Source organism: Elephantulus edwardii, unplaced genomic scaffold (assembly GCF_000299155.1).
Source record: "Elephantulus edwardii isolate Elephantulus edwardi_28Jun2011 unplaced genomic scaffold, EleEdw1.0 scaffold00428, whole genome shotgun sequence".
NCBI classification, from domain to species: domain Eukaryota; kingdom Metazoa; phylum Chordata; class Mammalia; order Macroscelidea; family Macroscelididae; genus Elephantulus; species Elephantulus edwardii.
The window spans coordinates 126,285-139,267 of NW_006400178.1; the positions used below are offsets into that span (position 1 = coordinate 126,285).

The 12,983-nt window shown below is 39.2% G+C and overlaps 1 protein-coding gene and 1 pseudogene across 1 annotated transcript in view; both read left to right on the forward strand.

The window, feature by feature from the left end:
- The window catches only part of LOC102876996 (apolipoprotein O-like), a gene marked incomplete at its 5' end in the record, with an annotated part of 203,358 nt that overhangs the window by 76,726 nt on the left and 113,649 nt on the right, over nt 1-12,983 (forward strand). The window lies entirely within an intron of this gene.
- On the forward strand, nt 6,888-8,841 carry LOC102873511 (annotated as a pseudogene).

Genomic DNA, 12,983 nt, shown 5'->3' on the forward strand with positions numbered 1-12,983 from the left:
ATTCTGCCCAAAGCATTCTTGATTGTAGCAACTCAAGGTTTGAACTTGTTCGTCAGTTCCTTGAGCTGTAAAAATACCCGTTTGTATCTCAGTTCTCTTTTCTTTGACGTATATTCCTGTCAGTGGAATAGCTGGGCCATATGGAATTTTTGTGTCCAGCTTTTTGAGGATATGCCAAACTGTTTTCCAGAGTGATTATACTATTTACAATCCTACCAACTGTATATTGTTGTTCTAGTCTCTGCAGATCCTCTCCAACATTTATTGCTTTCTGTCTTGCTAAACTTTACCACTGGTACTGGGGTGAGACTATCTTTTTGTTGTTTAGATGTGCATCTCTCTTATTGCCAGTGATTTTTAGCGTTTCTTCATGTGTCTGTTGGCTATCTGAATGTCTTCCTCTGTGAAAAGTCTTTCCATGTCTTTTGCCCATTTTGTAATTGGGTCTTCAGTCTCTTTCTTGTGGAGGTGCTATTATATTCAGTAAACTTTCATTATGAGACCCTTATCTGAGATGGCATTGCTGCATATTTTTTCCCTCATTTAGTAGCTTTTCTTTTCACACTATTGGTTAAATATTTTGGTGCACTGAGGGATTTAATCTTTAGAAAGTCCCATTTATCTATTTTATCCTCTCCTAGTCTGGCTGTATTTGCCACCCTCTTTGTACTATCAGCTAGGTCTCCTAAGTTTGATCTCATTTTGTCCCTTATGATCATTATGATTTTGGATATTACCCCTAGGTCTCTGATCCATCTTTAGTTTATTTTTGTGTGTGGTGTGAGAGGTGGATCCTGCTTCATCTTTCTGCAAATAGAATTCCAGTTTTGCTAACATTTGTTGAAGAGGTGTTTTTTTCCTCATTTAACAGGCTTTGTTTCCATGTCAAACACCAGCTGACTGTAGGTAAATGGGTTAATTTCTGGGTTCTCAATTCTATTCCATTGGTCCATCTGTCTGTCATTGTACCAGTATCATATTGTTTTGGTTGTTTAGTAGGTTTTGAGACACAGGGAGTGCTATACCTCCCACTCCATTCTTGTTTGTCAGAAGTGCTTTGCATATTTAGAGTCTCTTTTTGCTCCAAATAAACTTGCCATTTGCCTTTTCTATCTTGAAAAACAAATTTGCTATTCACTTTGGGAGTGCATTAAACATGTAGATTGCTTTTGGTAGGATTGTCATTTTCACTTGTGTTGAGTCTTCCTATCCATGTACTGGGGATATTTTTCTGTATTTAAATAGCCTATTGTTTCTCACAGTAGTGTTTTGTAGTTTTCTTTATAAAGTTCTTTTGTGTCTCTAATTACTTTTACTCTCAAGTATTTAAATTTGTGGTTGGGTATTGTAAATGGTATTGATTTATTAGTTTCCTTTTTCTATGTCTCCATTGTTCCTGTAGAGGAATCTCACTGATTTATTTTTTAAATATTGATCTTGTATTTTTGCCACCCTCCTAAATTGGTCTACTAGGTCTAACATGTTATTTTGTTGAGTACTTGGATTTTCTGTGTACACTGTCGTATTGTCTGCATATAGCAACAATTATACCACATTTTTGCCAATTTGGATGCCTCTTGTTTCCTTCTCTTGTTGTATTGCTCTAGCAAGTAGTTCCAGTACAATATTAAAGACGAGTAACGATGATGGGTGCCCTTTCCACATCCTGTTAACAACCAGAGTGCCCATAGTTTTTCTCCATTGAGAATGATGTTTGCTCTTGGTGTTGTACATTTACTTTTCATTGTGTTAAGGAAATTCCCTTCTATTCCTTTTTTCTAAGTGTTTTCATTTAGAAGGGGTGTTGAATTTTGTTAAAGGCTTTTTCTGTGTCAATTGACAGGACTGTGTGGTTCTTGTTATTTGCTTTGTTAAACTGATGAACTACTTTAGGGTTTTGTTTTATGTTGAACTATTTTTGCATACCTATTATGCATCCCATTTGATCATGATGAATTATGGTTTTGATGTGCTGTTGGATTCTATTGGCCAGGATTTTTGTATTTATAGTCAGGAGAGGTATTGATCTGTGGTTTTCTTTTTTGTAACGTCTTTGCCTGGGTTTTGTATTAGCGTTGTGCTTGTTTCATAGAATGACTCTGAGAATGTTCCTTCTTTTACTGTCTTTTTATAATAATTCAAGTGAAATTGGTGATAGAGCTTCTTTGAATGTTTGTTAGTATTCAGCTGTCAAGCTGCCTGAGACAGGAATTTTCTATGGTATTGTCAGTGACAGGATAATATCTATACGCATACAAGGAAGTCCAGTGAGTGCCACTATCATTCAAATGTATGCACCAACAACCAGAGCCAAGGAAGAGGAGATAGAAGATATTTACCAACTTTTACAATCGGAAATTGATCGAACATGCAATCAAGATGCATTGATAATAATGGGTGACTGGAACGCAAAAGTCGGGAACAAAGAGGAAGATTCAGTAGTTAGTTGGAAAACATGGACTCGGGTGACAGAAATGGAGCTGGAGAGAGAATGATCGAATTTTGCACAATCAATGATTTATTCATAGCAAATACATTTTTAAGAGACATAAACGCAGGTTATATACCTGGATTTTACCTGATGGTATGCATAGGAATCAGATCGATTACATCTGTGGAAAGAACCGCTGGAGAAGCTCAATATCAGCTGTGAAAACTAGGCCAGGAGCTGACTGTGAAACAGACCACCAACTACTCATATGCAAATTCAAGCTGAAGCTGAGGAAAATTAAACCAAATCCAAGGCAACCAAAATATGACTTTGAGTCTATCCCACCTGAATTTCAGAACCATCTCAGGAACAGGTTTGAGGCTTTGAACACTAATGAGCGAAGGCCAGATGAGTTGTGGGAGGATATCAAGAGTATCATCCAGGAAGAGTGCAAACGGTCATTGCAAAGACAGAAGAGGAAGAAAAGACCAAAATGGATGTCAGAAGAGACTCTGAAAATTGCACAGGAGCGCCGAGAAGCCAAAGCACAGGGAAGAAGTCAAGATACTAAAGAGTTGAATAGAAGATTTCAAAAGGCAGCACGGGATGACAAAGCAAAATATTACAATGAAATGTGCAAGGAGTTGGAGTCAGAAAATCAAAAGGGCCAAACTCGCTCGGCATATCTTAAGCTCAAGGAACTGAAGAACAAATTCAAACCTCGAGTTGCTATAATCAAGGATGCTTTCAGCAGAATGTTAAATGATCCAGGAAGTATTAAAAGAAGATGGAAAGAATATACTGAGTCACTGTATCGAAAAGAATTGGAAAACACAGAAGAATTTCATGAAACAACATATGAGCAAGAGCCTATGTGCCATGGAGTCACTTGTAACTCATAGCGACCCTATATACAACAGCCCTAAGCACTATTTCTTGCCAATCTCGCTGTCTCCAACACACCTATTCCCATTATTCCAGTGACAGCCCCTATACAACTATCGACATTTATCAAAGTTCATAGTTTCTGGAGGCATGTTATTTAGGAAGTGGATGCCACTTCTGCTTCCAAAAAATTCAACATAGTGAAAAGTATATACACAAAACCAACAATCATCATTGTTCTCAAAGGAGAAAGATTGAAGGCATTCCCTTTGAGAAAAGGCACAGGGATGCCCATTATTTCCGATCCAATTCAATCTGGTATTAGAAGTTTTAGTGACTGGCTAATGATGGGTGAGGTCCAATGGTGATTGATTTTATAAAACATAATGCATGGGAGTAACTGTATGAAACACAATGGGAATAACTGTATGAAACACAATATTAATGAAGAAGAGTGAGCTGTGATGCTGGAGAAGAGTACTGAATGTACCATGGACTGACAGGAAAACAAACAGATTCATCTTGGAGAGGATTAAACCAAGCTACTCCTTGGAGGCAAGGATTCTGAGGCTTCGTCTGACATACTTTGGACATGTTGCCAGAGGAATGGGTCCTTGGAGAGGGACATCATGCTTGGGAGGGTGGAGGGATGGCGCAGGAGGGGAAGACCCTCTATGAGATGGTTTGATTTGGTGACTAGGGTAATCAGGATGGGTGTGTCAGAGGCAGTGCGGTTGGCGCAGGATAGAGCAGGGTTTAGGGCTGTTGTGCATAGGGTCGCTATGAGTCGGAAACAACTCGACGGCACATAACAACAACAACAACAGTGTGAAACACAGCATTTGCAAACTTTGTGTGCAAACGAATATAAAAATTTTAAAAAGAAAAGAAAAGTAATGAAGTAGAAGAGTATAAACCAGATATGCTCTTCTACTATTAACGTATATTAATGGACATATTGCATGGGAAAAATAGTGCTGCAAATGACTTCTTTAAATTGTTAAACATAAGTATTCCATTTTTAGAACTAAGGTGGACCTAAATAAACTTACAATGTTTTTAATTCCATCTTTTTAATGTGAAAGCTGGACAATGAATAAGGAATGTTGAAGAATAATTGCTGCCTTTGTACTATGGTCTTGACAAAGAATATTCCATGTACAGTGGAATGCCAGAAGAAGAAATCTGTCTTGGAAAAAGAACAGCTGATATGCTCCTTAGAAACAAATGTGTTGAAACTACATTTCACATATTTTGGGAATATTATTAGGAAGGACCAGTATTTGGAGAAAGATGTCATGCTTGGTCAAGTAGATTAACTAAATGGAAGAAAACATTCAACAAGATTGATACAGTCAGTTCAAAAATAACCTTAAACATAGCAACAGTTATAAAGATGGTGTATGACTGGATCTAATGCCATGGTACTGAGCAACAGTACTTCATAGATTAATTAATCAGGGAACATAGTGTATGGTAAACGCTGAATTTAAAAAAAAGTGCAAATACAAGGTAATAATAGGCATAGAGTAATGGAAATTATATAGAATATAATGTATATGAATGATTTTATAAAACACAAAGTATAAAGTACATGTACAAAGTATGATATATATGCAAACCAATAAATATTAAAAAAGAAAAATTGATATTTTTCTTTTAAGAGGTAGATAGATAGCTTTTGGTAGGATTGTATTGAGTCTTCCTCTTCATGAACGAGGAACATTTTCCCATTTATGTAAGTCTTTTATTGTTTCTTGCAGAAGTGTTTTGTCATTTTCTTTATAAAGATATTTTACACACACACACACACACACACACACACACACACACACAATTGGATTCTATTGACCAAGTAATTTTTGCATCTATAATAAGAGATTTTGGTCTGTAGTTTTCTTTTTTCGCATTGTTTTTGCCTGGTTTTAGTATTAGGGTTGTGCTTGTTTCATAGAATGAGTCTGGATTCTGGAAGTATTCCTTTTTCTAAATAATTTAATAGATTTGGTGATAGAGCTTCTGAGAATGTTTGGTAGAATTCTGCTGTGAAGCCATCTCGTCTAAGACTTTTTTTGTGGGGGAATTTTTTTATGATCTACAGTTTCTTTTGTAATGAGTTTGTTAAAGTTTTCTACATTTGTCCATGCCAATCTGGGTAGGAGTCTAAAGAGGAGAGAACAGACCATTGACGCAAAGGGTCCTGAGTGTCTCTTTGAAAGGGCCAGAGGGAGTAAGAATAGTGCAGCTCTATTGTGCCTCTACAGCACTCAAACAAGAAGAGGTTCTTTTATTTGTTGTTGACTCACGGACTCACAGTTATAGTACCAACATTAAAGATTACTAGGGAAGGAAGTTGGAAAGTTGGGCAGGCAAAGAGTATCACCCAGTGCAAATCCACGTTTTAGCCAGGCAGTCCCAGGACATGATTCCTCAATCAGTCCAGGCTCAGGTTTCAGTTTAGCATGCAGCTTTTCCAACCTTCTGTCATGAAAGGCAAGAATAACTGTGGCTTTTATCTCAAATCTCCTCTGATACACCTTGCCAGTTTCTCCACGGCAGTACCATAGTCTCTCCCACACTATCACCAGGTTCTCACCCACAGAGTCTGCTCCAGTTTCCCTCAAGTCTTGCTTCCCAGTCCCAAGTCTCTTATCCCAGTCCCAGAGCTGTTGGTGATTTGCAAGGACATACTGATTTGCAAGACCATGTGCCACAATTAAGGTAGCTGGAGACCAGCTAACTGCATTGCTAACTGCAATGGGGGGAAAACCCAACACAAAAATCAATCAGAACTGTATGTGTAAAGTTTTGTGGTTTTCCCCCCCCAAAAAAGTATTTGTGATCAATAAAGCACTCAACACAAGGAAAAAAAAAAACAACCAAAAATTACCAACTTTTAGGCTAACACCACAATAGGGTATGCATTTCAAGAAACTTGTCCATTTTCAGTAGGTTTTTAAATTTATCAGAGTATAGAGACCAGGCTGCTCTTTGGAGGCAAGGATTCTGAGGCTTCATCTGCCATACTTTGGACATGTTGCAAGTCAGGATCAATCCTTGGAAAGAGATGTCCTGCTTGGGAGAGTGGAGGGACAACACAAGAGAGGAAAACCCTTGATGAGATGGATTGATTCAGTGACAGGGGTAATGGGGATAGGTGTGTCAGAGACAATCAGATTGACACAGGATAGAGCAGGGTTTAGGGCTGTGTACACTGTGAGGCACAGGTGACTTGATGGCACATAACAACATAGATTTTCATGATATTACAATTAATTGACTTATAGATGCCTTCTGTCTCTTTTTTTGGGGGGGGTTTACGTTTCCCAGTGGTTTGTATATTGACCCTTTCACCCTTTAATTAAAAAACAAACAAAACAGCTCGCCCGGCGTCCTAGGGTCCCTGGGCCCACCCGCTCTGCGCAGCCCCCGGGCGCGGTGCAGTGTGGGGGAACATGGCCGCGTCCGGTCTTCCTCCCGGGCCGGCTCTCGCCTGACAGCAGCCCCCGGCTCGGCGCACTCCGCCCTCCGCTCCCCCCGCTCGGCCCGCCGCTGAGGGCGCTGCAGCCTCTCGCTCCTCCGCCCCCGCCGCACCATGGAGAAGAGCTCCAGCTGCGAGAGTCTGGGCTCCCAGCCGGCGGCGCGGCCGCCCAGCATGGACTCCCTGTCCAGTGCTTCCACGTCTCATTCAGAGAATTCAGTGCATACAAAATCAGCTTCTGTCATATCATCTGATTCCATTTCAACTTCTGCAGACAACTTTTCCCCTGACTTGAGGGTCCTGAGGGAGTCTAACAAATTTGCAGAAATGGAAGAACCACCTTTGCTTCCAGGAGAGAATATTAAAGATATGGCCAAAGATGTAACTTACATATGTCCATTCACTGGTGCTGTACGAGGAACTCTGACAGTCACAAATTACAGATTATATTTCAAGAGCATGGAGCAGGACCCTCCATTTGTTTTAGATGCTTCCCTTGGGGTGATAAGTAGAGTAGAACAAATTGGTGATGCCTCCAGTCGAGGTAAAAATTCTTATGGATTAGAAACTGTGTGCAAGGATATCTGGAATTTACGGTTTGCTCATAAACCTGAGGGACGAACAAGAAGGTCTATACTTGAGAATCTAATGAAATATGCATTCCCCGTCTCTAAAATAACCTGCCCCTTTTTGCCTTTGAATACAAAGAAGTATTTTCTGAAAATGGCTGGAAAGTAATATGATCCTCTTTTAGAATATAGACGGCAGGGAATTCCAAATGAAAGCTGGAGAATAGCAAAGATAAATGAGCTATATGAGTTGTGTGATACCTACCCTGCCCTCTTGGTTGTGCCAGCCAATATTCCTGATGAAGAATTAAAACATGTAGCATCGTTCAGATCAAGGGGCCGTATTCCAGTTCTTTCGTGGCTTCATCCTGAAAGTCAAGCAACGATCACCAGGTGTAGCCAGCCCATGGTAGGCGTGAGCGGCAAGAGAAGTAAAGACGATGAAAAGAACCTTCAGGCCATCATGGACTCCAATGCCCAGTCTCATAAAATCTTTTTATTTAATGCCTGACCAAGTGTTAATGCTGTTGCCAATAACGCAAAGGGTGGAGGTTATGAAAACGAAGATGCCTGTCAAAATGCAGAACTAGTTTTTCTTGATATCCACAATATTCATGTTATGAGAGAATCGTTATGGAAGCTTAAGGAGATTGTGTACCCCAACATTGAGGAAACTCACTGGTTGTCTAACTTAGAGTCTACTCGTTGGCTTGAGCACATTAAGCTTATTCTTGCAGGGGCTGTTCGGATTGCTGACAAGGTTGAATCAGGGAAGACATCTGTGGTGGTGCATTGCAGTGACGGGTGGGACCATACAGCGCAGCTGACTTCCCTGGCCATGCTCATGTTGGATGGATACTATAGAACCATTCGAGGATTCGAAGTCCTTGTGGAGAAGGAATGGCTAAGCTTTGGACATCGATTTCAACTAAGAGTCGGCCACGAAGATAAGAACCATGCAGATGCAGACAGATCACCTGTTTTTCTTCAGTTTATTGACTGCATTTGGCAGATGACACGACAGTTTCCTATAGCATTTGAATTCAATGAGTATTTTCTCATTACAATTCTGGACCACCTCTACAGTTGTTTGTTTGCAACATTCCTGTGTAACAGTGAACAATAGAGAGGAAAAGAGAATCTTCTCAAGAGGACTGTCATTGTGGTCTTACATAAATAGCCAGCATGAAGATTTCACTAATCCTCTCTATGGGAGTTACTCCAATCATGTTCTGTACCCAGTAGCCAGCATGCGCCACCTAGAGCTGTGGGTGGGATATTACATCAGGTGGAATCCCAGAATGAAGCCACAGGAGCCCATTCACAACAGATATAAAGAACTTCTTGCTAAACGAGCAGAGCTTCAGAAGAAAGTAGAGGAACTACAGAGAGAGATTTGCAACCGATCCACCTCATCCTCTGAGCGAGCCAGTTCTCCTGCTTAGTGTGTCACTCCTGTCCAAACTGTTGTGTGAGCCGCACGTGATGGCATCACCACCACCAGACTCTTGACTACAGTGGCAGCTTTATGAGTAGACAGTCTTCTGATTTTGGAGCCAATCTGTGAGAGAAATTTCAGTCACTTTATTTATTTAAATTTCTCTAGGATGAGTTTACAGTTGTAGCAGTGCAGGTGGCTCCAGTGAAATAACCCCATGTCTCACTACACCATTGTAACACTAACCCTGTAGGGGATTAGAACATAAAAATGGATCTGCAGTGGAAACTATTCCGATTATAAGGGGAAAGTGCTGTCTTAGATAGTCCGACCTTCTGGTAAAATATATAAACCATTTCAGAAACATAACTCTTGATGGGACAGAGTTCACTGCACAGCGGAGAGAGTTGTATGGGGTGCTCAGACCAAGCCAGCACCGAGACCCCCTAGCATCCTACCTGTTAGACCTAAGTCACCATGGATCAAAATCCTCATCACCACCTTCTCCGTCCTAGATTTTTCTTTTTTGTAGTAACTGACTTTTGATCATCTTTCAACACTCCTTTTTCACCATGAGTCAGCAAAGTCTTGAGGATATTATGGCAAAGTAGTAGTAGTCAACAATTACTGATGCCATTTAAATACTTATTTAAGATTTACTAGATAGCTATTCCAAAACGATGCCTTAGAGAAGTGCTTGGGAGTAGATGGGAGAGAGAAGCTGTCCAACTCAAAGAATTCCATGACCTTCAAATCCACTTCCATTTGCTAAGTTGCCAGAAACATAAAAATTAAAAACTCATTGTCAACCCCACTTCAATTTTCTTAAGATTCTACACACAGAAGATTGGTAAATTTTCAGGCAATTATTTAAAAATGGTACTGACTATAAATGGCTTATGGTGGGACAGAGTACTGTGCTAAAATTTTACATGAAACGTTTTACTACCTTTTGCTGCAAATTCTGTAATTCCACTCAACTTCAAGTGTACCAAAGAATACAGTGCATGTAAATATGTATTGCAGTCTCAGTGCCAGTAAGGGAAAGCTTGTGCTTCACTGTTCACTTGCTACCATTAATAGTGCCATTATAAACTGGAATCCCGTGTCTGTTTCACCCTAAAAGAGCCATATATGTAAAGTACTGTAACAAAGGAGCTTCTGGTTCCACGGTTCTTCAATTAAAAGAAAATTTCAACTGACTTTTAAACTTTGTCTTAAGTTTTTTTTGCCTTAAGTTTGTTTTGATGACTGAAATGTGTATCTGGAAATTTTCTGAAGTGTAAAAGAGGCTCTCTAGCATCCCATCCCAAAAGGAAATGCTTAGTTTGAATCCATTTTTTCCTTATACTGTTACCAAATATAATTCATACAGTTTTTTCATTTGTTGTTTTACAACAATCTGAATCTGGTCCTACTCTTAGTCTTGCAAGGAGGCAAGTAATTATTGTTAGCAAAATCAGTAACAAAATTGGGCTTTTGTGTGAAATGTAAGAAGATTTGTAACAGGGCAGTTAAGTGGCCAGTCTGTTTTCCATTATACTGAATTTTCACAAATTCATTTCCTCCTTTCCATTCTACCAGTCCTCATTTAAACCCTTATCTTTGCCTAATAATGAGAAAGCAGATCATCACAAAAAGAATTCCCTCCTTACACATCTATCACTACTTTGTTTAAATGGCTCCCTGTTCACCTGTAGATCTCTCAAACATGGCTTGCATGCACTTGAGTATTTAAAACAATCTCTTGGCATTTATGTGTGGGGTGGGATATTAGCACTTTTTTACCTATCTACACAAATAAAGCTTTAATATTTGCACTGAAAAAAAACCAGCTCTTGGTCATGTTGTGTTTTCAATTGTTTTTCTATTTTCAATCTCATTCATTTCAGCTCTTGTTCTTTTTCATTTCCTTTCTTCTGGAGGCTATGAGGTTAGATTGTCATTTCTATTTCATAGAAGTATTGAATGAAAACCTTAATTTTGCTTCTTTCTTTCTTTTTTTTTTAAATGTATTTAACTACTGCTTTGAACTGCCCTCTGAGGACAGCCTTAGCTGCATCCCAGAGGTTTTTGGTATGCTGTAGTTTAATTTTTTTCAAGCAATTTTTTACTTCATTCTTTATTTCTTCTATAACCCAATTGTGTTCTAGCAGAGTCTTATTTAGTTTCCACTTGGTGGTTTTATCCTCTTTTTGTTAATTTCTAGTTTTATGCCATTGTACTCTGATAAGATACTTTGTACCATTTCACTATTTTTTAATTTATTGCGGCTTGCTTTGTGTCCTGATGTATGATCAATTCAGAAGACTTTATCATGTATTTGAGAAGAAATGAAATAGCCTTTTAGTTGGATACTATACTCTGAAGTCGTCCATAAGGTGAATTTGGCTGTATATATAGTTTAGGTCTTACATCTTTGTTAAGTCTCTTGAGTTGAAGTATTTGCTGCAGAAGGTCTACGACTGTAGTTTTCAATATGTATTAAAGCTCAGCATCAAGAAGGCAAAGATTCTCCCCACTGGACCAATTGGCAGCACTATGATGGGTGGAGAAGATATTAAGGTTGCTGACAATTACAGCTTGCTCAGCTCCACAGTCAACACTCTTGACACCTGCGGTCAGAAAATAAACAACAACAACAACAACAACAACAAAAACCCAAACCTAATTGCATTAGGAAAATCTGTAGTCAGGGACCTTTCCAGAGTATTTAGAAGCAATGATGTCAGTCTAGAGACAAAGGTGTAGGTGATTCAGCCAGTGGTCTTCGCAATTACTTGCTATGCATCAGAGAGCTGGGCAGTGACTAAGGATGACAGAAGAATTTATGCCCTTTAGTGTGGTTCTGGAGAAGAGTCTTGAACAGACCATAAACTGCCAAGACAACAAATAGCTCTGTCTTGGAGAGAGTAAAACCAAGTTTCTCCTTGGAGGCTAATAATGGGTGACTGGAATGCAAAAGTTGGGAATAGGGAAGAGGGATCAGTAGTTGGAAAACATGGACTTGGTGACAGAAATGAAGGTGGAGATAGAATGATGGAATTCCGTCCATTCTATGATTTGTTCATTCCAAATACTTTTTATAAGAAACAGAAACACAGCTATACACATGGATTTCACCTGATGGTATGTATAGGAATCAAATCGATTACATCTGCAGAAAGAATTGCTGAAGAAGCTCAATATCAGCTGTGAATACTAGGCCAGATGCTGATTGTGGAACAGACCACGAATTACTCATATGCAAGTTCAAGTTGAAGTTGAATAAAGTTAACTAAAATCCACAGAAATCAATATTTGACCTTAACTCTATCCCACTAGAAATTCAAAACTATCACAGGAACACGTTTGAGGCCGTGAACACCAATGAGCAAAGACCAAATGAGCTGTGGGAAGTTACCAAGAATATCATCCATGAAGAATGAAAAAAGTCATTACAAAGGCAGAGGAGGAAGAAAAGACCAAGATGGATGTCAGACCAGACTCTGAAGATTGCATGTTGCAGACAGAGGGTAAAGGGTTTTTTTATAAGTATTAATAATGAGCTGGAGAGAGGATGAAAGGCACCCAAGCATCGAGGACTCTCCTTCATAGGCACTTAACAACAACAACAATTAATAATGAGACAGAACACCAAGAATATAGGAGAGGAACAGAAGTAAACCAGGAGATGAACAGTTCTCAAACAACTGAAGCGAACTGAAATGCCAATTCCAGTTTCCCTGTCTTTATTGAAAATTGCCAGGGAGTAAATCACAAAGAGAATCTAAGACAGGTGAAACTAAGCTTTTTCTATTGAAAAACTGCTTGACTCAGGACGGAGCGGTTAGCAAATACAATGCAAGAATCCTGTAAACACTTCAGGATTTCCTTACTGTTTCAGGATTAATTCCAGCTGATACCAGCCTCCCTCATAACCTGAAGTAGCATTCTGTATATTATAAATATTTAGTAGGAAATTTGGCTTCCCATATTTCGCCCGGTTTGTTTTTATTATAATTATGTTATCATCTAGATGAACATCTTCTCTTGTTTCACTCATTCTTGCGTGTTTTTTTTTTGTTTTCTCCATCCTTTGTATACAAACACAGAGAACAAACTAAGCATGTTGTTGTTTTTTTTGTAATGTGCCGTCTAGTTGCTTGCGACCCATAGCGACCCTATGTACAACAGCCC